Source organism: Canis aureus, chromosome 11 (assembly GCF_053574225.1).
Source record: "Canis aureus isolate CA01 chromosome 11, VMU_Caureus_v.1.0, whole genome shotgun sequence".
Lineage (NCBI taxonomy): Eukaryota > Metazoa > Chordata > Mammalia > Carnivora > Canidae > Canis > Canis aureus.
Window position 1 is genome coordinate 60,772,686 of NC_135621.1, and position 27,442 is coordinate 60,800,127.

Here is a 27,442-nt window from a genome sequence, read left to right on the forward strand (position 1 = left end):
AAACACAAACTTTAAGCTATATAAATCTCTTGGTTTTCCGGCTGTCATTGAAAGAAAAGTGACACTGGAAGGAATCTAAATAATGTTGATGTCGCTTCCTTGGCATTTCAAAATAATATCTAGTCACATGAAAATTATTATAAATCTTTATTAAGTGTCTAAATTATGTGCCAAGTTTCCTGATGATTTCTGAAGGTAGCCCTCAGGATTATGCATGCAAGCTACTAGATTGTTGTTATAATAGAAATTTCATTAAACCTGGTAAAGTCTTAGTGAGGTAGCCACTCTCCAGAAATACTATAAATGCAGGAAAGGGTAAGAGCCTCCCCTGATGACTTATTGAGTACAGTGTATGTAAATTAGTCATTATTGTTGCCTCTGACATGATAAAGTTATTTGGCACAAATGAGAGCATATACGAAACTGATAGGCAATTTCTTCAGAGTTACAGTTAAGATGGGATGAGCTGCCAAGATGCCTTTTAAGAAGCAATGTCACAAATTCTCTCTTGGGCAGAAAATCTTGTCAGAAAATGTTAAACTTGGTCTTTGCTACTTATTTAAAACATGAATATCTAGATTACACATTCAAATGAAATCAGCCAAAAAATGTCACATTTCTATCCCTAATTATCCAAAACAGAATCAATTCAAGTAATATAGGAAGAACCCTGGAAAGGAATTAGGAGTATTGAGTTGTTATCTCAGCTAGACCTTTATCACTCACTGTGTAATCTTTGCCAGGATGCCAAACCTGTGTGAACTTCACTCTGTCATCTATGAACGAAAGGAGTTGGTTTAAGTCAATGGTTTTCTACCTCACAGTTTGTTATGGATTGAACTGTGTCCTCCCAAATTCATATATTGAAGTCCCAACCCATATTACCTCAGAATGTGATCTTATTTGGAAATAAGCCCCTTGTAGATACAGTTAGTTGTATTAGGATGAGACCATTACTGGAGTTAGGTGGATCCCTTGATCCAATATAATTGGTTTCAATTTGGAATGACACAGAAAAGTGGGACAACTGCTTAATCAAGAGGTGAGAAGAGATGTAAGTAAAATGCCAATTTCACTTTGATAAGTTAAGATCATGTTTTATTAAAAGCATGACTTAATTGCTCTTTAATTACAAATAGCACATATTAAAAAGCATTTTGGGGACCATACTTATTATAACTACTAAATAATCATAAATCATTGTCTATAAAGAAGTTTTTTGGATGGGAGAAAAATCCTAGCATATTTAGACAAAGATCAAACTCTACTGTGGTAGACTGAATCATGGCCTTCAAAGATATCCAGATTCTAAACCTTGGAACTTGTGAATGTTACCTTACTTGGCAATAAGGACTTTGCAGATGTGATTAAGTTAATGATCTTGTGAAGATTATCATGGATTACCTGGTGGGGCCCAAAATGTAATCATAAGTAGCTATAAAGGAATGAAGAATGAGTTTGATTGTGAAGTGTAGGAGATATGATGACTGGACAGCAGAGTGGTACGGAGTGAGGAAGAGGTCATGAGCACCAGCTTGCAGAAGTCTCCCAGAAGCTAGAGAAAGGAAGGAAACATTCTCTCCGCAGAGCCTCTAGAAGAAACCTGCTCCACTGACACCTTGACTTTAGCCCAGTGGAAAGGACTTAAGATTTCTCACCTCCCAAACTGTGAAAGAATACATTTGTGTTGTTTTAAGCCACTAAAAGTGACAATAGCAAGAGGAAAGTATTACAAATAACATTTCTCACACTCTTCTCCCTGAATTAGGATCCTTTTCCCAAATGATATAATTCCTTCTCAGTCTAGGGCAATATAGGCAACCTTTAGCCAGTTGACTCCAATTCTTTCTAACCCAATGGACTGCTAAAAAATGAATGATTCATTAATAGAGAGTGCAGCTTTTCCTCTCCGCTGTACCGTGAAGGAGGCTGTTTTCCACTTATTTAACCCAAAGTAATGAGAGTAGACACATACTGTGTATGTCATGAATTACCAGGAGCATCATGAATAAGAAATATGGGTGTCATTGATATATTCAATATATAGAGACAAGCTACTACTACTAAAACTGTCATTTAGATCAAGTGGTTTTGTTAGGCTTTTCAAATAATACTACTTATATTACATGTTGTACTAACAGAAGATTTAAAATATTCTGAGTCATTGGAAATATACTTATTGAAATAATAGTATTCATTCTATTTTCCAACCTAAAAATTCCATGCATTTTAAGAAACTTCAACGAATTTGGAATCAATGAAAAACACTGGCTATCTATCTGGTGATTGTCATTAATCAGAGTCAAAGTAGTTAAAGGAATATATTTCCAAAAAAAAAAAAAAAAAGAAAGAAAGAAAAGAAAAGCTATTTTCTGGCTTGGCTCTCTCATTCTTGTTAAAATGGCCATTGTAACAGATAAATCCCCTGAGAAAAGGTACATGGAGAACAATTTTCTTTAAGGAATTCAAGGTCATGCTATAATTTTGGAGTATTTTTTAAAATAGAGGGAGCATTTTTATTCTATTTTTTTATTCATTTTATTTTATTTATAAAAGAACATTAGAAAACAGGAAGAGGAAAAAAACATTACAAACAGGGAAAAGCACAGAATGATTGCAAACCTCTTATTGGGAACAAAGCAAGCAGAAGTCAATGAAAAAACATTTTTAAAGTGATAAGAAAATATGCCAACACAAACTCAACAATATTTCTCTAAAGGATCAATTAATCTTCTGAAAATCTTTCAAAGGCTAAGTAAAGAAAATGTGTCTCCAGCAGACCTGTACTACAAGAAATGTTAAAAGAAGTTTAGGTGAGAAGCAAGTGATAGTAAATGCAGACTGGTTCTATACGAGGAATGAAGAGTTCTGGTAAATGCATGAAAACAGAAGATAATTGTTTTTCAGTTTCTTTAAAAGATAATTAACTGTTTAAAGAAAAAATAACAATATAACATACATTTTGTAACATATAGAGAGGTAGAAAGTATGATGGTATAAAGGATGGAAGAGAGTACTGAAAGAATGTTGCTAAAATTTTGTCAGGTATCTTCTAAATAATATTATCCTCTAAACAATGATTGGAATATTGCTGAATAATATTATTTAGAAGATATTGCATAATTCAAAAGTATTTATTGTAAGCATGAGAAAAATTGCTAAATCACTAAACATACACCTTAATTTTACACATTGTTCTATGTCAAATATATTTCAATTTAAAAAATCACCTAAATGAAAACAAAGAATAGTACTAATAGTCCAATACTGAAGGCAAAATAGAATACCAAAGATAATACTCAAAAGAAGACAAGAAAATAAAAAGAACAAGGAATAGATGGAATATATAGAAAACTAGTAACAAGAGAGTAGACCTCAACCCCAATATATTAATAATTACATTAAATAAAAATGGTCTAAATACTGCAAATAAAAATGTCTATTAGGCCACATTTTTTAAAAAGCAAGACCACTATTATAGGCTATTATTGGAAACATCCTTTGAATTAAAAAAAAACATATGAGTTAAAATTAAAAGAATATGAACTAATATATGATACAAACCCTGATCATGAGAAAGGTGGGACAGCTTCATAAATATCACTCTAACCAGATCTCAGAAAAAGGAATATTACTAAGGAGAAAGAAATATTTTATAATGTTAAAACATTTATTATTCATAATTAATAATTGTGTGTATGCTCTTGATAATTGTGTATCAAAGTACATGAGCAAAACTAACATAACTGAAGAATAGAGCTACGACTGTTACTGAAAATCAGTTGTTACTGAAAACTCTTCTCTCAATAATTTTAAAAGTAATTAGATACAAATTTAGTAGGAGAATACAAGATCTGAATATCACTATCAACCAAATTGACCAAGTTAATATTTTTAGATCACAATACTCAACTATAGCAGAATATACATTTTTACAGGGGAACATGTAACATTCACTAGGATATATCATATGCCAATTCATGAAACAAATCTTAATAATGTTAGACAAAAATGGAGTCAAATTATTATTATAATTTATAACAAAAAGGCAGCTGGAAAATCCTCAAATATTTGGAAATAAAACAGACACTTGTAAGAAAGCCCATACATCAAAGAAGAAATTTCTAGAGATATTAGAAAATATGTTGAAACAGAATGAATAACACAAAATACTAAAATGTGTGAGATAGAACAAACATAGTACTTAAAGGAATATTTGTAACTCAAAATATTTATATTGAGAAACATAAAGGACTAAATGAAAAACAAGTAAAACTTTAGCTAGTAGAAGAAATGAAATAATACAGTTAAGAATAGAAATCATTAAAATAGAAAGCAGAAAAGGAGAAAACCAATGAAACTATAACTTCTTTTTTTGAAAAGTTCAATAATATTTATATACATCTATGGTAAACAAAATAGAGAAGATTTAAATGATCATATCCAGATTAAAGAGGAAACATCACTGTAGACTATCAAGATGACAAAAGAGTAATTAGACAATATTAAAACAACTTCACAGTAAAACGAGATATTTTAAAAATCAAAAGAAGAAAAATAAAACGTAAGTAATAAAGAACATCAGGAAACAAGGAAAACAACAAGGTGACATGCTTAAACCAAACATATCAGGAATTTCATTAAATAAATAGGTCTAATTCTTTGAGATTTAACAACCTATATGAAATATAAACCTTTTTTGAAAGGTTCTTTAATAACACTCATTCAAAAATAAATGCAAATTTCAATTGCCTCTAAGTATATTAAAGATATTCACAATTAATAAACCTTGTATAAAATTAAGCCTAAACTCGGGGCTCCTGTGTGGCTCAGTTTAGTGTCTGCCTTTGGCTCAAGTCCAGATCCAGGGTCTGGGATCAAGCTCCAGTGGCTGGCTCTCTGTTCAGCAGGGAGTCTGCTTCTCCCTCTTCCCTCCCCATCTTCATGCACACGTGCGCGCGCTCTCTCCCTCTCTCTCTTTCTCTCCTCTCAGATAAATAGGTGAAATCTAAAAAAAAAAAAAAAAAAGTTAACTCCAAATTGAGATAGCCTTACTATAATGTTCTATCAAACATTTAAGAAAGAGATAGAACAATCCTACCAAATAATCTTTCAGAAAAAAAGAGAGCATTCTCTAACTTACTTTATTAGGCCAGCATTATCCTAACACTGAAAACAGACAAAAACAGTACAAGAAAGTAAAATTATAAACTTTCTCATGAATATAGACTCAAATATCCTTAGCAAAGTAATAGCAAATTGAATCTAGCCAAATGGAATTTATCCATGCAATGAAAGGACAATTTGACATTAGAAAACCAAATCAATTTAATTTACCACATTAGCAGAATAAAGGACAAAAGTTATATTATAATTTCAGTTGAGGTAGAGAAAGTATCAAAATTATAAACCCATTTATGATAAAGTCTCAGAAAACTAAAAAAAAAAAAACAAAACAAAAGACATCTACCAAGAAAAAATAGCCAACATCTACTTAATGATAAAATAGTGAACGCTTTCTCTTTGTGACTGAGAACATGGTAACTCAATTGATTACCCATGTAGAAAAAAAAATGTATCTTTATCTCATGTCAGACCCTATGTCCCCCTAAAGAAAAACAAAATCCCTCTAAATCATACTTTAAAACACTAAGTTAAAACTATAAAAACTTTTATTGGAATATATAGGATATTATTTTGCCTGGAAAGGCAAATATTCTTAAATTGTATGTAAATCATAAAAGACAAAAGCCCCATTAGATTAAATATCAAAATTTAAACTTCTACTCTTTAAAAGGAAATTAAGGAAATTAAGAGGCTACCATTTACAATACTTATTTCAGTTAAAGAACTAGTATCCAAGAACATTTTATATATATATATATATATATATATAAAATCTTCCATAGTTCAAAAATAAAGCAAACAACCCAATTAAAAATGTTCAAAAAGATATTATGTGGACTGTTTTTACATGTGTAAAATATTTTCATGTGTGACTATATTTTTATAGTGATACAACTGTTTTAGATATTGATTCTGGAATTAGTTCTACAATCTCATGCCTTTGTCAAAATTCACTGAACTGTGGCACCTGGGAGTCTCAGTTGGTTAAGCATCTGCCTTTGGCTCAGATCATGATCTCGGGGTCCTGGGATCTTGCTGCGAGTAGAGAGTAGAGCTCCCTGCTCAATGGGGAGTCTGCTTCTCCCTCTCCGTTTCCATAATGGAAACTTTGGACAACTTCATGTCTTACATACAAATTTTTTCCTTCTCTCTGCTTCTCTGGCAAGGGAACTATGGATGATGTTTAATCAAAGTATCTACTGCTGTGGCTCCGGTGAATAGCTACCCCCCCCCCCCCAAAGTGTGACTGAGTTTGAGCCTTTAAACCTTTCACTAGATGAAATATCACAAACAAGTTCTGTCATAAAAAAATTCATATTCACTGAATAAAACAGGATATAGAGAGTTTTTCATGTGTGAATACTACTGTCTTTTAAAAAAATCCAGCTACAAAGACTTCTAAAGTACCCAGGAAATCCTGTTGGATAGCTTTGTTTTAAGCAGAAGACACTGAGCTCTTTTAAGCTGTTTTCATTGATGTGTTCTTTCTCCACCTCTACCTTATTGAGTGGAAGGCCTACTGAAACTGGATAATGACAGTCAGTGCTTCCTAACAATTGAACAGCAGTGGGATAAAAGGGGAATGGCCATGGGATAGGTTGATGGCAGTCAAACATTTACTTGTCAAAGAGTATTTGAGATAGGTTTTTATAAGATTTCAGCTTGTTATAGGCATCAATACTTGTATAGGCACTAGAACATATTTGTTCAATGCTAGTTTTGCTTTTAGAAAGTATTCTGATGTTTTAATAAAAACATCATGGATTTAGTGACTAAAGAGCAATAAAGGGAAATCAGGACTGTGGTTGTTTTGGGACATCGGGTTTATGGGTAATTTTTTTTTTTAAGAATTTATTTATTTGAGAGAGAGAGAGAGAGAGAATATGAGCAAGGGAAGGAACAGAGGGAGAGGGACAAGCAGACAGCGCTGAGCATAGAGACTGAGGCAGGGCTTGATCCCATGACCTTGAGATCATGACCTGAGCTGAAATCAATTACTAGATCTTAGCCAAAAGGCTAAGAAGCGATCTGAGCTGAAATCAAGAGTCCAATGCTTAACTGACTGAGCCACCCTGGCTCCCTTATAGGTGATTTTATATTGTGAATATTTAGGTATTAACATTTATCTGAGAAAAAAGAAAACAACCAAATAAATAAGCGTAGTTGCCTCAAAGAACAAAAATTAGGTTAGTGTTGCTTCTGGGAAAATGTGAACATTGTTAAATCCATTTAAATTCATTCACCTCCTATTCTGTTTGAAAAAAAAAATATGGAATTCTTAAAAAAAAAAAAAAGGCAAAATCTTGCATCAGGATATTTCTGTGCAAAAGCACATATCTAGGGCAGCCCGGGGGGCTCAGTGGTTTAGCGCTGCTTTCAGTCCAGGGTGTGATCCTGGAGACCTGGGATTGAGTCCCATGTTGAGCTCCCTGCATGGAGCCTGCTTCTCTCCCTGCCTGTGTCTCTGCCTCTCTCTCTCTCTGTTTCTCTCATGAATAAATAAATAAAATCTTTTTTTTTTTTTTAAAGTACACATCTAGCATCAGTGCTAGATGCCGCTGAAACATTAAAATGCACAAACTTCAGGGAATGTTTTATTACATGCAGTGCAGATTCAATGAGATTAAAGACTTTATAAAAAATATTTGTCCAAAAAAAAAAAATATTCGTCGGGCAGCCCCGAGGGGCTCAGCGGTTTAGCGCCACCTTCAGCCCAGGGTGTGATCCTAGAGACCTGGGATCGAGTCGCACATCGGGCTCCCTGCATGGAGCCTGCTTCTCCCTCTGCCTGTGTCTCTGCCTCTCTTTCTCTGTCTCTCTGTGTGTCTCTCATGAGTAAATAAATAAATAATCTTAAAAAAAATATTTGTCAAGGAGTGACCTAACCCTTTGAAAAAAAAAAAAAAAAGAAGGGTATTTTATACCAGACAGACACTGAGGATGAGAGGGATGAATGCTAAAGATGGAGAAGGGTTGAGAAAATGACAGATAACTTGCCATTATTTGGCAGAATTAAAAGGGACTAGCAGTGGGTCATAGGAGTTCAGAAAATTGTAAATGTCACAGGTTGGTGATGAGGATGTCATTTCAAAGTGAGCAGGTGCTGTTAGTCTCTGATCCAATATGAAGTCCCAGGGAGCAGTAGGCCCTTTGCAATGCCACTTTATGGAGTGGCAGCCTTGGGGCTGGGTTTCCCTGGGGCCAGTGGTGGCATTCCTCACAGTCACATTGCCTAGCCACTTAAAGGACGCCAAAGAAGTGCTAGACCACAGAACTACTTCCTGCTTGCACAAGCACAGCATCTTTTTGATATTGAGTCCTGACTTATCACCCATTTTTATGCTCAAGACAAGCCCATTCCTTTGGCAGCAAAAAGAAGCAAGACAAGCAATTAACGGAATACGGTGTCATCATTCCTATCATATTAAAAAATAATAACCCTAAGAGAGTTCTACTGTTGTCGCAGTACTGGAATTTTCTTCCAGGTAACCAGGCCTCCCAGGTGAAAAAGTAAAGTAAACCTGATGCATGTAACACTAAGTGTATTTACACTGACTCAACGAGCCACTTAGAAATGCAAAAGTACACATTAGCGTTAAGTCCAGGAAAAACAATGCTGTATATTCTTTCGGTTTGTAATTTATCTCCCATGACTATCCTGTCTGTGTAAACCTGAAATCCTTTCCAAGGTAAAGCTCCTGAAAAGCATCTCTACTGCTGAATTATTAAGAAACACAAACCGTTGAGGAAAATATTGACAAATCTAATCCATTAAAACTTGAAATTCCAGTAATAAAAAAAGATTTCATAAAAAAGATTAAAAGATAATTAGAAAAGAATTTATATACAGAATTTTTAATTTATTTTTTATTATTTGTACATTATGTATACTTTGGTCTCAAACTTATAAAAAACATACAGGGAATTAATTACTATGATAACCAATTTTGTAACAATTCTCCCATTCCTTTTAAGTTTTTATTTAAATTCCAGTTAGTTAACAGGTAATGTAATTTGGTTTCAGGAGCAGAATTTAGTGGCTCTTCACTTACATTCAACACCCAGTGCTCATCACAAGTGCCCTTCTTAATGCTCACCATCCATTAGCCCATCCCTCACTCTCCTCTCTTCCATCAACCCTCAGTCTGTTCTCTATAGTTAAGAGTTTCTGATAGTTTGCTTCCCTCTCATTTTTTTCTCCTTCCCCAATGTTCATCTGTTTTGTTTCTTGAATTCCACATATGAATGAAATCATATGGTATTTATCTTTCTCTGACTTTTTTGCTTAGCATAATACACTCCAACCACATCATTTCCAATGGTAAAATTTCATTCTTTTTGATGGCTGAATAACATTCTATTGTATATTAATACCACCTCTTCTTTATCTATTCATCAGTCAATGGATATTTGAGCTCTTGCATTATTTGGCTATTGTTGATAATGCTGTTATAAATATTGGGGTTGCATGTGGCCCTTCAAATCTGTATTTTTGTATCCTTTGGGCAGGTGCCTAGTAGTGCAAATGCTGGGTCATAGCATAGTTCTATTTCTAAATTTTTGAGGAATCTCCATATTGCCTTCCAGAGTGGCTGCACTAGTTTGCATCTTTACTAATAGTAAGAGTGATCCCCTTTCTCCCCATCCTTGCCAACATGTTATTTCCTGTGTTGTTAATTTTAGTCATTCTGACAGGTGTGAGGTGGTATCTCATTGTGGTTTTGATTTGTATTTCCCTAATGATGTTAACAATGTTAAGCATTGTTTCATGTGTCTGTTAGCCACCTGTATGTCTTTGGAAGAATGTCTATTCGTGTCTTCTGCCAATTGAAATGTATACAGAATTTTAACTCTTCTAAATCATGATTAAGAGGGCCTAATATTCCCCTCTTCAACTAAATTTATGAGATTTCTTCCTGACTATAGGCTCTTGACCTCCCTTTTCTTAGAACATTACTTTAGAAAAATTACCATTGTAAATTCTTTCTCAGCCTCTTTGAGATATAAATCACCCCCCACTCTTCCAGTTCTAGAACCAAGGGATGTCTTTCTCATAGAAAGAGAGACATTCCTTTGAAATGTAATCATTCAAGGAAAGAGCACTTCTTCTATCTCCCAGTCCCTATGGCAAGGTAGGAACTTAACTTCTCTAAGCACCAGTCAGTAAACACTGATGGCCTAAGTATATTGACCAACCCCACCCATAATGTCTTTCAGTATTTTCCCACTAGCTTGTCCCAGGGCTTAAAAACTTCCCTATTTTGTTTCAGTGGGGTTAAGTTCAAACTTTTTTCCCCAATGCAATAATCATGAACAAAGTCTTCCTTGCTAGCTTAACTTGTCCAGTGAAATTTCTCTTTTATAAACCAATATAAAAAAAGAATAAATGTGCACTAGAAAATGGTCAAATGACTTCTAGAGAGAGTGTGAACTGCTAATAAGATATGAAATGATGTTCAGTTTCACTAGAGAAATGTAAATTAAATTCTCAGTGGCATACATTTAACAACCATCAGATTAGCAAAATTTACCAAGCCTATGGATATAAGTAACATACACAGTTGATTTTAGGGTAAACAGATTAAATTAAATTAAATTGAGGTGAAAAGCCCATATTCCAAGGCCCAACAATTCCACCACAGGTGTGGAGACTAGAGAAATTTCCTACAAGTGAAACGTGGACAAGAAGAAATGTACAAGGAAATTTATTGAGGTATTCTTGATAATAGCCAAAAGTAGAAAAAAAATCTAAATTCCCATTAAAAGAATAACGGACTTCATATATTCATAGATTGGAATATTATACTGTATTTAAAATCAACTACATTTACTAATATGAAGAGTTTGTAAATCATAAGAATAGGAAGAAATTAAGGATTGTTGTATGTTAATAAATATATGAATTTTTAAAACCTAAGCAACATGTTCACAGATATACACATATAAAACACTAAAAAACATTTCTGAAAATTACAAACAATAAACTTACAATATTTAACAATGGTGAAGCAGGACAGGAAATAAGAGATTTTAATGATCCTATGTAAATAAATGAAGACAACCAATGACCTTGCTATAGAAGCAAAGTCAGTTGCCATCAAGTGCAGTTAGCAAAGATTCAAAGGGAGACAGAGGAGTGGGAAGATTTACAGTTATAAAAAGAGAGAGACAGAGGAGAAAGCTTCAGGTATGCTCTGATTGGAAGCTGTTAGCATGCCAAAGCTGGAGACAGGTGAACTAAAATCAGCATCCATGCCATTGGTTAGGGGAGCATATTTGACTTTTTCCAGTTTGTCCTAAATCTAATGTGGGGGCAAAACTTGGGGAAGCTGTCACTTATTCATTAAGTGGAATAACTTAATAACTTGGGGCCACTTGCTTTAAGAGTTATTGTTTGACTTCCTGGACTGGCCACTGCACATAGTGGTTAGCTTTGTGGGTTGGCTGCTGAAGGTTGTGGGGCAGAGTTGTGTTTTCATATATGGTCTGACCACTGTCCATTTGTCTATTCAGTCTATCAGCCTGCAGGGTTTATTCATTAAGGAATACTGACACTGTTCACTTAAGACAACATGTAATTCAATAGATAATTCAAGTGACAAGATGCATGGCTTTATATTAATAGAAATAAAATCTAAATTAAGATATAAAACTGTATGCATTTTGGTGTTTTTTTGGCATTTGCTAAAGGTTATCACTTATCTGCATGTATATGGAAGCACGATTTCTAAGCTAAAACTATATATGTGTTTCCAAAATTCTGATTCTTAAAACATGCAGCTCAAGATATTTTTGTCACTCATAATGCACACTGCTATATGATTGAAAATAGGGTTTTTAATATATATTTTCATCACTGAGCATTAAAATTCAGGCTGGACAATGCAACTTAATGTATTATATTTCTCAGTTTTTTCTTTTATCTTCAATATTTCAATTTATGAGGCAGAAATTGATGAGATTAGATCTTATGAATAGCAATTTGACAATCATTTACCTCTCATCTACTGTATGATAGGGATTGGTATATAGTAGTAACTTGTTGGAAGACAAATAGAAAATTCTGGTGTAATGAATGCTATTTTTTAGGGGTCAAAGCTGTCTTTGAAAATGGGATTATTATTATTTCCTTGATTATTATTATTTCCTTATTTTCCTTGAAATAAGTCCTATTATTATCAAGCTGAACAACAAGTATGACTTCATATCTGATAAAGTAGTATAGCCCATTTTGATTTCTTTCTTGATTTTGTTTTGATGTTTCAAACTTTCTTTAGAGCAGAAATGGCAGGGGTTGATACTGAGGAAATCACTATGGTTTATAAAGGAACTGACTGATTCAAGGAGGAGTCATAAGGATTTACTAATGATCTGGCTTTTTTTTTTTCTGTTAGAAATGTCTGATGTTTGGAATGATTAAAAAGATAACTGTGGGTGATTGCTATTAGATTTTGTGAAATTTGTGTTGGTCCCATTTTTGGAGAGACAGTGCCCTAGTCATCCAAATGGTATTAACAGAGATTGAAAATTAGCTCCTTCCCCCTCACTCAGCTTCAAAATCAGGTCAGGTTGTTCTGTAAATGAAAACCCAACTGAAGCAGTTTCTCTTATCCTCTTCTTTGACTAAATCAGGATTCTAGACTTCAAAGCTAAAAACGTAGTCTTTTTCCAGGAGCAATACAATCAGTGCAGACAAAAGTAAAACTCACAGATCAGCCTCTTCAAACTTTGAAACTAAGATGAAAAGACCCATTTTGAATTCTATGACAGTGAAATGTCATACTAATCATGAAATTGACCCATAGGTATGATTTTCTTTGTCATGTTTATTTAAGACCAGTGGGCCTAATCATGCAATCTTTAAACTGAGAAAAAATACACGAGTTTTACTTTAATAAAAGCTATAGAAAGTTTCTACAGGTCCATTCAGAAGTTTCAAAACATCTCCATGAATATGTGTCCTTTCTGTGTCATAGTCACCCAGTAAAAATCTAAAACTGTTTTACAGGGAAATTTAAAACCCTGTGCACCATTGCTGAGTGCCTGTCTTGTAAATCTAGAGATTGGCCACATTTCTATTTTGTCCCTCACATAGAAAAAAAGGAAAAGAAAAAGAAAGGGGGAAAGAGAGAGAGAGAAAGAGAGAGAGAGAGAGAGAGAGAGAGATTTAAGTATCACATTGAGCATCTTTTAAATCTCAGAAAAATATAATGAGTAATACTTTAAAAAAAAATGCCCAGGTCCTCAAGAATTTCAAGTTCAGTATGGATGACAAAATCATAAATTCACAGTTAATAAACTACATACAACAATGTCATAAGTGCTATCCTGGAGTTCATGGTACCACAGTCAAGAAAATAGCCAACTCTCTAAGAACTATAAGGCATTGCAGAGAAACCAATTTTTAACATGAATTTGGAACTATGAAAAAGAACCTAATAGACAAAGAAAATGGGAAAAATAACCTCTAGGCTGAGGCAAAAGAATTGTCCAAAAAAACACAAAAGGATTTGAAAAGTTCAGCTTAGCTACAGCACGATGAAGCTTCCATCACATGATAGAGAATGAACATTGGTTTGTAGGCAATGAGCAGCCAATACACATGACCACATTTTGATTTTTTAAAAGACAATTAACATGGTGTCATGAGCTATATCCTCCATGAGTGGAGGATGAGCTATGAGAATAAGAAATCAATGGCAGGAAGTTGGTATTGAGGCTGCTTTAGTGAGGAATAAACTAATTCAAAAGCTTCTTGAGAGGAAGTCAAAAATCCAGCCTCCATTTCTGAGGTACCAGTTAATGAGTGATTAGTCATGAATCTGAGAGAAAAAGTTGGAGATCAAGATTTTAGTTTAGGTAAGGATAGTGGTACAAATTGACCCAAATGGGAGATATTGTAGGAGGGGCAGATTGAGATCTCTGACTGAGACAGAGGATGAAAGTAGAAATACATGAGATCTTTGTGGCCCTGGTGATTCTGAATTCCTAAAGGATGCTCACTAGAGTTAGACATAGAGGTCTAGGTCTTGACCCAGAAACCCGTAAATTCAGTAGCTGGTACTCTGTCAGCTAAGGAGCTCACCCAGAAACAGTACAACAAATGAGAAGAGGCAAGGTCAAGAATAAAACTCAACGGGGTTACAGCATCTGAAAACGTGGAGGAAAAGGCCGTAAAGAGGAAAGCTAAGAAAAAGTCCTACAGTTTTAACTTGCTGCTGAGGAAAGTGTTCTAAAAGTCCAGATACAGTTTCCAAAGGCTCAGTCAACTCTGTCAAATGACAGCACATGCATCACAATGTTGCCACCATGGTACCTTCCTTCATGAGTGTTTTGTTAATTTTTTGTTATTTTGTCAAACAACCAGGTGAGGCTCATATACTAAATAAAAATCCCCTTACTGTCATAATCTCCTTTTTCTTTTATCACACACACACACACACACACACACACACACACACACGAATGTTGCATTTGACATTTTTGTTTCTTTTCTTTTAAAAAAAATTCAGCTCTCTGTCAGTTATAGAATGCATTTGACTAAGAGTAATAGAACACCAAAAAATCATGACATAAACATTCAAGGATTATATTCTCATCTTAAAAAAAAAAGTGAATGTAGTCCTCTCTGATCTACTATATTAGCTTTATGGGATCTTGGATCTGGCTCTTTCATCTAACAGCCTATTTCACCAACTTACCATTTGGCTTCTATTCTCAAGGTCAAGATGGCTGCTGAAGTTTTGATTAACACATCTGAGTTGCCAATCTGATGAAAAAGAAAGAATAGAAGGATAAAAGTGATGTTTCTCTCATTTGAGTCAGATTCTTTGAAAGAACATTCCCGGAATTCCTTCCCAACACCTACGTTGACTTGATCATATCTTGCTTCATTGGAGGTTGGAAATCTGTAGCCTTTATTTCTAGCAGCAACAGATCAAAGTAAAATTTGGAGTCTGGTAAAGAAAATGGATATTTTGCACATTACTAGCTGTTTTTCCTTCAAGCTGCTTCTTCTTCTTCTTCTTCTTCTTTTTTATTTTAAGTGGGCTCCACGTCCACCAGAGCTCCTGAGCTCACAATCCTGAGAATAAGATAAGAGTCACTTACTCTACCAACGGAACCAGTCAGGTGCCTCTCAAGCTTCTAATAAATGGAAGAGTTTGGTTAGTTTGTAAACATAAAAAAATATTTAAACGCAGTCCCTTCCTTTCACCAAGTAACTAATAGTCAAACAGAAAAATGTGTGTAAAAACAAATATAGAAACTATTTTTGTGACTAAGGGGACAATGTACAAAGTGCAATAAGATATAGTGGGAAAAGGGATCCCTAGTGGAATGCAAATTATGTAGGTGATTAAGACTGGTACAGAACACAAGAGGATGGAAGACTGATGGGCAGGAAAAATATGATGAAGCACTAAGAATAAGATTGTGAGAGTATCACTGGGCCTCAGAAATTGAAACAGCAACTTAATATCTACATTAAAAAACTTAGAAAGTTAACTTAGAGAAAGTTAGGCACTTGAGTACATAGAAGCTTCTAAGTCCTGAGTATCAGCTACGGAGGAATTTTTCATGAAAACGATTCCCCAAAACTGCAAGACAAATTCTGTAGTAAAGCCCTGAGTAGCACCTATATTTGATGTTAATTTGCTAGAAGTCCCTAAGGAATAACTGGCTATAGGCATCGTACCAAATAGGAAGAGAAAGAAGTCTGTTGTTTTGAAATCTTCAAGTATTCAATTTAGAAAAATTTATTGTTTGACAAGAATTGTGAAGTTAATCAAACAAGGAGGCCATTAGATTGAAGTGGCTCTTATACCATGGAGTTGTGTGTAAGCAAACCCAAATCTAAACCTGAGATCCTTCAAGGTGATAGAATCAAAATGCTAAGGACAATTAATTACAAAGAGCCAATGAGACTTTAAGCTATAACCAAACAAATAGCTTCTTTTTCCCCCTTTTTCTTCTGTACTTTGTCTATACAAGTCTTTTACCTGGCTCCTGTCCTCAGAACACTCCAAACCACTTCCGGTCTAATATTGCCCAATTCAAATAAAATTTTACTCAAATAAACTTAAAATTTTTAATATGCCTCAAATTGTCTTTTAATATCATGAAATACAGAATGTATTTTAAAGGCATATTAAATTTTATTCCAAATGAAGATATTAAAGTGATGTCTAGAGAAATTTAAAACACTTGCTTGAAATGATTTATGTTTAATCAGATTGTAAAATGTGTGATTGGTTTTCTGAATTTTATTTATAGAATCCTTGTACACTGATAATTGTCATTAAGTATTTTAATTAAATGATTGATTTTCAGAAATTACTTGATAAGTTAGATACCTCTATCAGATAATCATACCAGCATTTACATTCACTAACTTCCTTAACCTTACAACAGGCCTTTGTAATACAGACCATTATGATTAAAATTTTGCAGACACAAAAATGTAACCATTTTATGTTCTAGCCTTTTCTACAGGGGAATAAGGAGATATAACCTTCTAAATGTGGTAATTATTAGCTATTCATAAACTGTGGCACCTACTACACTGCAGCAGGACATTCTATAGGAAGGTGAACTTCCTTTGTTCAATGATAATTTATGTATAAAACCAATTTCAACCATTCTTTCAAAATCCAAAGAAACAAAGAGTTACGCAGGGATGAAATCATCAAAATCTTTTAAATCTCCATTCTGAGAATTAAAGTAGTCCTTATCGAAATTGGTTCATGGGGCCCCAACTCCTCTCTCTTATGTGTCTTTTCTTAGAACACTTTGCCTGTATTGAACACACCTCTTTATTGAGACAGATGGAGTACCGAAGTTCTGCACTTACAAGGTGCCACACATTTGGTATCATGGCTGTTTTTGTCAATAACAGAGGAGCAGTCTCCAAGAAGCTGACGCAAACTCCAGAGAATCAAGATGCACATGATTCTCACAACTGAATTGAACAACTACTTGAGGCATTTCAAGTGAAAGAGAGTGGAAAAACAAAGCCATAAGACTTTTAAAAAATAACATTTTTCTAGCAAGGCATTTTGGGAATAGCTCTCAGTCTCAAGGGGGTGATGGTAGCCTTATTTACAGCTGCCAATTTTACTTTCCTCCCTTCCTTTCTGATTCCTTTACAAATCCAGACAGCTCCCATACCTCAAAAGAAAATTGTCTCACTACCTTAGTGAGGCGCGATATGCAGGAGAGTCAATAAGAGGTTTTTACCCTCCCACTGCTGGGACCATTAAAACTTCAAAATCAAAACTGCTTCAAATAAAACATATCCATTTCCAAGATATAATTTTTCAAGTACGTTGGAACATTGCTGAAAAAACAATTTACCTTAGGTCAGGGTACGGCAAGGAAGAGATTTTTCTTACACTCTATCCATGATTGTTAGTTAATTAAGACCTTTAAGGCAGTTAGGTGTAGAAAATGACTTTAGACTTAGACCATGAATTTTCGAGTCAGTCAGGTGTGCAAATGAACTGGCACGTGGACTTTTTTGAGCTAAAGGCAATGGAGACCCTCTTGGCTAAAAAGAAACTTTTGCCTCTCCCTTAACAACCTAGAAGAATCTAAATTAGGGGTCTTTCTCAGAATCAGAGTTATCACCGGAGAGATAAATTTCATCTTAGTGAACTATCTGTATGGCAGGGCAAACATCTAATTACCAAACATCTGCTCTAATTCTTATTGTCCTGTGAAGTGCCCTCCTCTCCTTTGAAGCCTCAGGCCCACATCTCATTCCTAGCTCTGGATGACATATATACCATTTTACCTCTCTGTCTTTGAACCTCTCATATGTGTGGAGTTCCTGTAATACAAAATTAAATTAGATTTTCTTCTAGTAATCTGTCTCATGTTGGTTTAATTCTTTGAGGGTAGGGGAAAATTTTCTTCCCCAACAATACACACATCTCCAGTCAATTTAAAATATTTTAATTTTGCGTGCTTACTAAGCCTTGAAAAATCACAAAAGCATAGGACAATTGCTTTTAAGATATTCTAATTTATTACTAATTTATAACAGCATTTTCCTTAGGTTTAAATGAATAGAATATTAAATTAAATGTGATTGCCTTTAATAACCTGAAGGAGAGTATATATTTCATTCTATTGCACTTTTAAATTATATTTTTATATATTTTATGCCTTTCACATCATATAAATGTGCATCAATTTTCTGCAAATCTATAAATTGTCCATATTTGCATTCAACCCTCTCAGAAATAATAAAATGAGTAGTTTATCAGAAGCCAGTAAGTTGGCATTTAGACTATAAAAAGTAAGTAGTAAAACCATAAATCTAGTGCACAAATAAAGGCATCTTTTCAAATAGCTTTTGTATTGCATTATTATTTTCAATTTATTAAGGAATATGTTCAAAAACCAAGAATGGATATATTCCATAAGTATATTATTATTTGAATAGTGGATTTTGAGTGATATATTTTTTCAAAAATCTTGTCCTTGGATAATATTTGATAATTGTTCTCAGACTTCTCAGTATTTTTATTTCTCTTTTCCCCAGGAAGCTCCAAATGTGCTTGCCGATTTTAACAATAACAACAGTAAAAACCATGACATCTATGAAGTAAGTCCCTAGAGGCTCCAGAATTAGATTTTCCATGTCCTGAAATATTGTGCGAAAGGGATCACAGCATATGCATTCTCTATGGAAACCTTCTTCTACCAGTCTGGTGAAGTTCTAAACTAAGGTAAGCTGGCTCTACTCAGCTGTGAGGAAGGATGGCGGAGGCTGAAGGACAGCAGCAATGACAGAAAACATGAACAAGCATTCTGATCTCAGGGGGAGCAGCCTCCCAGATGGAAGCATAATTCTGGAATTATGGTATTTATTCTGGAATTATGGAATTTAGGACACCCTTGAAATCCTGTTGAAGAAACTGTGTGTTACACCGTGATTTCCCTCTGACCAAGACAGTCAAAAGAAAATAAACCCACACAGCTGGAACTGAAGATAATGAAATCCAGAACATGAATTTTGTAAAATCTCATTTAACCTACTGAGGAGATCCCGATCTCTAGTCAAAGTCCACATCTAGGACAAATCAATGAGTGGAAGAGAAAAAAAAATGAAACCAACACTCACAATTCTGTGATGTAGATGCTTACTACAAATGTCAGCAGTTGGTATTCCTGTAGCACACTTCCCTTATCTCTTACCAAGTGTATTCTCCAAGCACCAGTGGCCACCCTGCTGATTCTTCCAGACCCCCCTGCCCTGCCAGTGTTGGGAAGCTGTTACTGAGTTCAAGATTCCTTGTAGCTCATTTTTTATTCCACAAACAAAATTTATTTATTTTTTTTAAAGATTTTATTTGTTTGACTGAGAGAGAGAGAGAGAGCACAAGCAGAGAGAGGGAGAAGCAGGCTCCCCACTGAGCAGGGATTCCCAACGAGGGATTTCATCCCAGAACCCAGAGATCATGATCCAAGCCAAAGGCAGATGCTTAATTGACTGAGCCACCCAAGAGCCTCTATTCCATAAACAAAATCTCTTTAGGGAGATTTAATTTTACCATGAATTCTCTGCTACACTTGCTGGGAATCCTTAAAAACCCAGCAGGCAACAGCACTTGTGTCTGGAAGGTACAAACTCCACCACTTGCTCCCTTGGTTTGGTTAAGTGACACTCTGTTTTCTAAGTTCATTTTTTCCTTTCTAAGACTCTCCGACCTACCAATCCTGCCTTTCTGTTGGTCACATATCTTACTTCCTTATGACCTTTTGGATTAATGTGTTTAGTTCCATTACCTGGATTTTTCTCTTAAAATCTTACCAAGCTAAGACCTTTATTGTTGCCCTCCCTCAGTTCTTGAGGGAGGGAAGTGGAAAACTGATGGAAGAATTGTGTTTCTCCCCTTAGTTCCATCAGTTTCTATGTCATGTATTTTGAATTCTGTAATGAAGCACATACATAGCTAAGATTATTAGGTTTTCCTGATGAAATGTCTGTTACCATTATCATATTTCCTTCTTTATTCAATTGTTATCTTTGTCCAAAAGCCTGTTTTATCAGATGTTAATGTAGCCAATCTGACTTTCTTAGGCTTATTGTTTGCATGGTACATTTTTTTCCCATTCATTTACTTTCAATTTGTTTCATTCTTTTTATTTATATTTATCTCTTTTAGGCAAAAAATAGTTGTTTTAGGCTTTTACCAATTCAGATACTCTTTGCCTCTTAACTGAAGTGTATAGTCCAATTATTTATGTGATTGAACTTAAATCTACTACTTTATTTGTTTTATATTCTCTGTTTCTCTGTTTTTCCCTTTTTCGTCTTTACGATACTTGGATATTTTAGCATTCCATTTTAATTAGTCTGTAAACTCTTTAGCTAAACCTTTTTGTATTATATTTTCTACAGTTGCTTTAGGGATTATCAGTGCATACTTTTCAGTCTAACTACAGTTAATATTCAATCACTACATTTAATGCATACAAACACTGTGAATTTATAGGTCCATTAACCATTCTCTGCTGTTCTTTACACCATTACATTAGCATATGTTATAAACGTCGCAAGAACTATGAGGAGGAGGAAAAATAATTTTCCTTTACCCTTCTAGGTTAAAGGTGGCTGAGACCCATCCCCCACCTTGTTGTAGAAAGAAAGATAGATGAACAGGAGAAAAACAATTTTAATAACATGTATACCTCCTGTGTACAGGAAACCTCAGTAACTCCCCAAAAAGGGCTCAAGCCATCACCTTAGGTATTGGTGACAGCTCCAGCTAAGGACAAAGATGTCGGCAAAGCAGTTGTGGGAGGCTGTCAGGAAAAACTCACGGAGTCAGGGTTGTTGTACAGATTTAAGTCATTGCCTTCTCCTTTGATATGAGTTTCTAGCATTTTAGTCCTCTTTCTCTTCCTGGAAGAGAGAGGGAGACACTCTTACAAATGGAATTCTCATTATATATTTTTTTATTTTTTTAAGAAATTTATTTTTTATTGGTGTTCAATTTACCAACATACAGAATAACACCCAGTGCTCATCCTGTCAAGTGCCCCCCTCAGTGCCCGTCACCCATTCACTCCCACCCCCCGCCCTCCTCCCCTTCCACCACCCCTAGTTCGTTTCCCAGAGTTAGGAGTCTTTATGTTCTGTCTCCCTTTCTGATATTTCCCACACATTTCTTCTCCCTTCCCTTATATTCCCTTTCACTATTATTTATATTCCCCAAATGAATGAGAACATAATAATGTTTGTCCTTCTCCGATTGACTTACTTCACTCAGCATAATACCCTCCAGTTCCATCCACGTCGAAGCAAATGGTGGGTATTTGTCGTTTCTAATGGCTGAGTAATATTCCATTGTATACATAGACCACATCTTCTTTATCCACTCATCTTTTGATGGACACCGAGGTTCCTTCCACAGTTTGGCTATTGTGGACATTGCTGCTAGAAACATCAGGGTGCAGGTGTCCTGGCGTTTCACTGCATCTGTATCTTTGGGGTAAATCCCCAACAGTGCAATTGCTGGGTCATAGGGCAGGTCTATTTTTAACTCTTTGAGGAACCTCCACACAGTTTTCCAGAGTGGCTGCACCAGTTCACATTCCCACCAACAGTGTAAGAGGGTTCCCTTTTCTCCGCATCCTCTCCAACATTTGTTGTTTCCTGCCTTGTTAATTTTTCCCATTCTCACTGGTGTGAGGTGGTATCTCATTGTGGTTTTGATTTGTATTTCCCTGATGGCAAGTGATGCAGAACATTTTCTCATGTGCTTGTTGGCCATGTCTATGTCTTCCTCTGTGAGATTTCTCTTCATGTCTTTTGCCCATTTCATGATTGGATTGTTTGTTTCTTTGGTGTTGAGTTTAAGAAGTTCTTTATAGATCTTGGAAACTAGCCCTTTATCTGATGCATCATTTGCAAATATCTTCTCCCATTCTGTAGGTTGTCTTTGAGTTTTGTTGACTGTATCCTTTGCTGTGCAAAAGCTTCTTATCTTGATGAAGTCCCAATAGGTCATATTTGCTTTTGTGTTTTTTTGCCTTCGTGGATGTATCTTGCAAGAAGTTACTGTTGCCGAGTTCAAAAAGGGTTTTGCCTGTGTTCTCCTCTAGGATTTTGATGGAATCTTGTCTCACATTGAGATCTTTCATCCATTTTGAGTTTATCTTTGTGTATGGTGAAAGAGAGTGGTCTAGTTTCATTCTTCTGCATGTGGATGTCCAATTTTCCCAGCACCATTTATTGAAGAGACTGCTTTTTTTCCAGTGGATAGTCTTTCCTGCTTTGTCAAATATTAGTTGACTATAGAGTTGAGGGCCCACTTCTGGATTCTCTATTCTGTTCCATTGATCTATGTGTCTGTTTTTGTGTCAGTACCACACTGTCTTGATGACCACAGCTTTGTAGTACAACCTGAAATCTGGCATTGTGATGGCCCCAGATATGGTTTTCTTTTTTAAAATTCCCCTGGCTATTCGGGGTCTTTTCTGATTTCACACAAATCTTAAAATAATTTGTTCTAACTCTCTGAAGAAAGTCCATGGTATTTTGATAGGGATAGCATTAAATGTGTAAATTGCCCTGGGTAACATCGACATTTTCACAATATTAATTCCGCCAATCCATGAGCATGGAATATTTTTCCATCTCTTTGTGTCTTCCTCAATTTCTTTCAGAAGTGTTCTATAGTTTTTAGGGTATAGACCCTTTACCTCTTTGGTTAGGTTTATTCCTAGGTATCTTATGCTTTTGGGTGCAATTGTAAATGGGATTGACTCCTTAATTTCTCTTTCTTCAGTCTCATTGTTAGTGTATAGAAATTCCACTGATTTCTGGGCATTGATTTTGTATCCTGCCACGCTGCCAAATTGCTGTATGAGTTCTAGCAATCTTGGGGTGGAGGCTTTTGGGTTTTCTATGTAGAGTATCATGTCATTGGCGAAGAGGGAGAGTTTGACTTCTTTATAAATGGACATGTCTGCTCTCCTTCACTGTCACAATTTTTGCTTTAAAGAAATTCAGAGAGAAATTACTTTATATTTACCATAATATTTAATTATCTGGTACTTTTTATTCATGCTTGAAAATCTAAGTTTTCTTGTAGTGTTGATGTAGAAATGTTGTCTGAAATTGTTTATATTTTGCCTAATAATTGGAAGATATTTTGATGGATATTGAAATTTAGTTGACATTTTTTTCCTCATGCTTTGAAAGTCTCCTTGTGCTTTAAAATCCACATTCTTTTTGCTTAAGTAATTTCTGATGTGACATCTCTCTTTATTTGAATTTTTGTACACATTATACTTCAGATATAATTTTTATCTAGATGCTTTTATGATATTCTTATATTTATTTTTAAATAGTTATAATTTGATGATGATGTACATGCATATTTTTTCCTTAGAATTTATCCTGTTTGAGCACCATCTCTGAAATCGCTGAATCTGTAAATTTTTAAATTTTATATATTTCACCTAATTTGGTAAGTTTTAAGTTATTATTTCTTCAAATATTTTTTTTCCTCTCCTCTGCTTCTGGAATAACAATTACATATATTTAAAATTCTTCCACAAGTCACTTAGTCTGTTCATTTTTTTAAAAGTCACTTCTACCCTTCTTTAAATTGGATGATTTCTATGATGCAACTTCAAGTTATGTGATTGATTCTCTTTTGTTTTTCAGAGCCTGTAGGACTATAAATCTGTGGGGTTTTTTTGTTGTTAATTGCTCTATTGAGATATAATTTACATTTCATGAAATTCAACCATTTAAAGTGTACAATAAATGACATTTAGATTATCCACAGAGTTATGCAACTGTTACCTCATCAATTTTAGAACATTTCATCACTCCCAAAAAACCTTTCATTTAGTAAGTGGAAAGAGTTAAGGGGTCCCCAGTAAAAGAAAGAGAGGTCATTTTAGGCACCCAACTATTGGCTCCACTTGCCCTAGCTAGAACTTCCTAGGAGGTGTCAGAATTACAAAGAAATGCAAAAACTTCAGTAGTTAAGGATTTTAAGAGAACAAAGGGAATGCAAAAACTCCACCTTTATAAGTCTACATCTTTATAAGACTCTGCATTCTTTTTTTTTAACCTGTAAGGTTTTTTTGATTGCATTGAATCTATAGATCAATACATTGTTCAACATCGAGCTCTTCCAATCTTTGTTATCTTTTTCTGTTTTTTATCAGTTTTATATAATACCCAGTGCTCATAACATCATGAGCCCTCCTTAATATCCATCACCCAGCTACCCCATCCCCTTACCACTCCACTGACCCTCAGTCTGTTTCCTATGATTAAGAGTCTCTTGTGGTTTGTCTCTTTGCATTCTTGACCTGAGATAAGGAGCCCAAGACTCCATCAGTTCACACTGAATCTTGGAGCATGCCCAGGCCCCTTTTTCCTTTCTGAGTTTCCTGTGCTTCATGATAATGTTAAAGTTTCTGCCAGAAAAGAAACATAAACTTCATTAACATAACATAGGATGCCAGTGTAGGCATAATTTTTTAAAAGATTTATTTATTTATATTGAGAGAGAGTGCACACAAGAGGTGGGGAGGGACGAAGGGAGGGAGAGAGAGAATCCCAAGAAGGCTCCACACTGAGTGACTTGGGGCTTGATCTCCAGAGCCTGAGAGCCTGACCTGAGCCAAAATCAAGATTCAGAAGCTCAATCGACTGAGCCACCCAGGCACTTCTAGGCATGTTTTCTAAGTGTACCTGCACAAGCATATGCCTGCCTTTACAGGGTATGATGAAGCTTCCCTTTCAGAATATCATCCTAACTAAATAAAAGGAACCCAGTCATCCCTACTCAGAGTCACAGAATAGTTGCCCCTTCTATTTTCCCTAAATCCTCAATCCAGACTTAAAAGATATAAATTTTCCTTTGTTATTCAGTTCTGATGTATTCTACTTTGTTGAGAGAACAAGCAAACCCACAAAAAGATTCCACTTTTTTTTCCTGAGCATTAGCAGACACGGGACATAAAGTTTCAAAACATAAATAACAGTTTTGCCAAAACACAGTCCACTATTCAGGGAATGACATGTTTAAGGAGAGAAAAGCACTCTCTCTTAGACCATACACAGACACACAGATGCACGCACACACAGACACACAAACATACAAAGTGTTAACCTTTACTCAAAAACTATACTTTCTTATCCTCCACAATCTCCTGGAAAGGTTGAAATGACCAATGATATCCTTAGGTTAAAAATAGCAAAACTTTCAGAAATCTTTGAGCTCCATTGGCCAAAGGTACTCCCAAGTCTGTGATGGCCATTTGGTCACTGCCGCAGGGACATGTAATTATCTGCCTATGAATTTGGAAACCAAATGCCCATGCCATTAGGGAATTTACCTCTGATACAAGGCTTTGTCACACTGCATGCAGAAAGGCACTCATGAGTACAAAACTATACTACAGTTCTGTATCTATGCACTACTACACACATAAAGGCCACCTACTACACACATAAAGGCCACAGCATCTTCCTAAACAGACTCTTCATGATTGTCAACCAAGACATTTCATATATTGGAGGAGAGATCGGAGAAAATATGCTCTTGAAATTTGTCAGGAGAGACTTTATCAGGTATTATAAAGAACAAATTCCAAACAAACTCCAGGGAGTCAAACCTTTGGTTTGCATTTCAAAACAAAGGAATTTAGAATTCTACACAAACTGTAAGTCTCACCAATATGGAACCTCAGGTTGAAAATTCTCAGAGACGCCCTAGAAGCAGCTGATCTTTGAAAGCAGACAGTTGATCCAAGACCTTTGGAATAAGTGAATGACTTCAAGTAGTAAACACTTCTGCCCAAGATGTAGGACCAACATTCCTAGCTAATTCCTGTTTTGTCTTTCTTATAATCATTCTTCTTCCCATTTTCTATAGAGCCCTGGTTGTCATCCACTCATAGTAACCTTTTTCTTCTTTTCTTCCCTTCTTACTATAGTTGTTAATTTAGAATATCCTCATCCATCGCAAGGCCTCAGTGATAAATAAAAACCTCTGGGCAATACTGGACTTATCAAATGAGACCATAAGGAATTATAGACAATGGCATTTCTATTTTTATTTACATGAACAAATGATAAACAAATCACTTTGCTAGTGTCTCTCTCTCCCAGAAAAAGAACCAACTATTCAAATCTATTGATCAGACCATAAGGAATTTTCAATTTGAATTCAACAATCTTCATAGAACAATGGGCAAATACTTCCCACCTAGAAAAGCCAATAGAGGTCTACGTATATAACCTAGCTTATATAAAGCCTTGTCTGATCTTACCTTGTAAATAATTCTTTTTCCTTTAAATCTCCAAGTGCCTCTACTAGATAACTGTTTCCTTCGAGGCCATGGCATCTGTCCCGTTTACCTCATCATAATACCTTATGCACATTAGCAATAATATTCTAAAACATATTCATACGCTAAGATCCTTTTCTTTAAAATTTTTTTTAAATTTTTTTTTTAATTTTTTATTTATGATAGTCACACACAGAGAGAGAGAGAGAGAGGCAGAGACACAGGCAGAGGGAGAAGCAGGCTCCATGCACCGGGAGCCCGATGTGGGATTCGATCCCGGGTCTCCAGGATCGCGCCCTGGGCCAAAGGCAGGCGCTAAACCGCTGCGCCACCCAGGGATCCCTACACTAAGATCCTAATTTTATAAATCACGAAGTCTAGAAATTCCAATTCAGAAGCAAGCTCCACAATGAGGCCACTCTGATTATTCAGGCATTCTACCTGGGGAAATACTGAGCTATTTTTTATGTGAGGAATCAGGACAGTCTTCCCATCAGTAACAAGTATTCAAACTGAAAAGTCTCCAAGAAATGTACCACTAACTCAGGGAGAAGTTATTAATGATACCACTTCTGCCCTACCTGGAAAAATGAATAGTCTCAACTCATTGGCACAAGTAGTAATGGATAATCACATTGCTCTAGATTTTTGTGTTGCCCAGTAATGGTGGCATCTGTGTCACTGCAGCACTACTTGTACTTAGATCAATAGAAAAGACATAGTAGATGAGGCTATGAATCATCTTAAGGAAAATCTACTTAGTTCTCTAGGGTTTGACTTCAGGGCTCATGGGATTTGTTTTCTTCATTTGATTTGGGAAGTTGAGGCTTCTGATTCTGAGGCATCTTATAAGATGCCTTATAAAATTATTTTGTTTATTTTTTCATATTATTCATGATGCTGGTCCAATGGATTCTATCTAGTCTTACATGTTTCTTCATAACTGTCTTCTCTGATGATCATTAGGATAATGCAACAAGAAGAT

At 35.3% G+C, this 27,442-nt stretch overlaps 1 protein-coding gene across 6 annotated transcripts in view; it reads right to left on the reverse strand.

Annotated features, from left to right (window-relative positions):
- LOC144324186 (uncharacterized) overlaps positions 1 to 27,442 on the reverse strand; it is a 364,643-nt gene that overhangs the window by 252,540 nt on the left and 84,661 nt on the right. For 5 of the 6 annotated variants that reach the window (XR_013389617.1, XR_013389628.1, XR_013389627.1 and 2 more), the window contains one exon: positions 14,829 to 14,896. The gene's annotated coding sequence lies outside the window, so the exon portion shown is untranslated. Of the gene's footprint in view, positions 1 to 4,527; positions 5,009 to 14,828; positions 14,897 to 27,442 lie in introns of those variants that run through there. The other variant, XR_013389630.1, reaches the window with a different exon arrangement.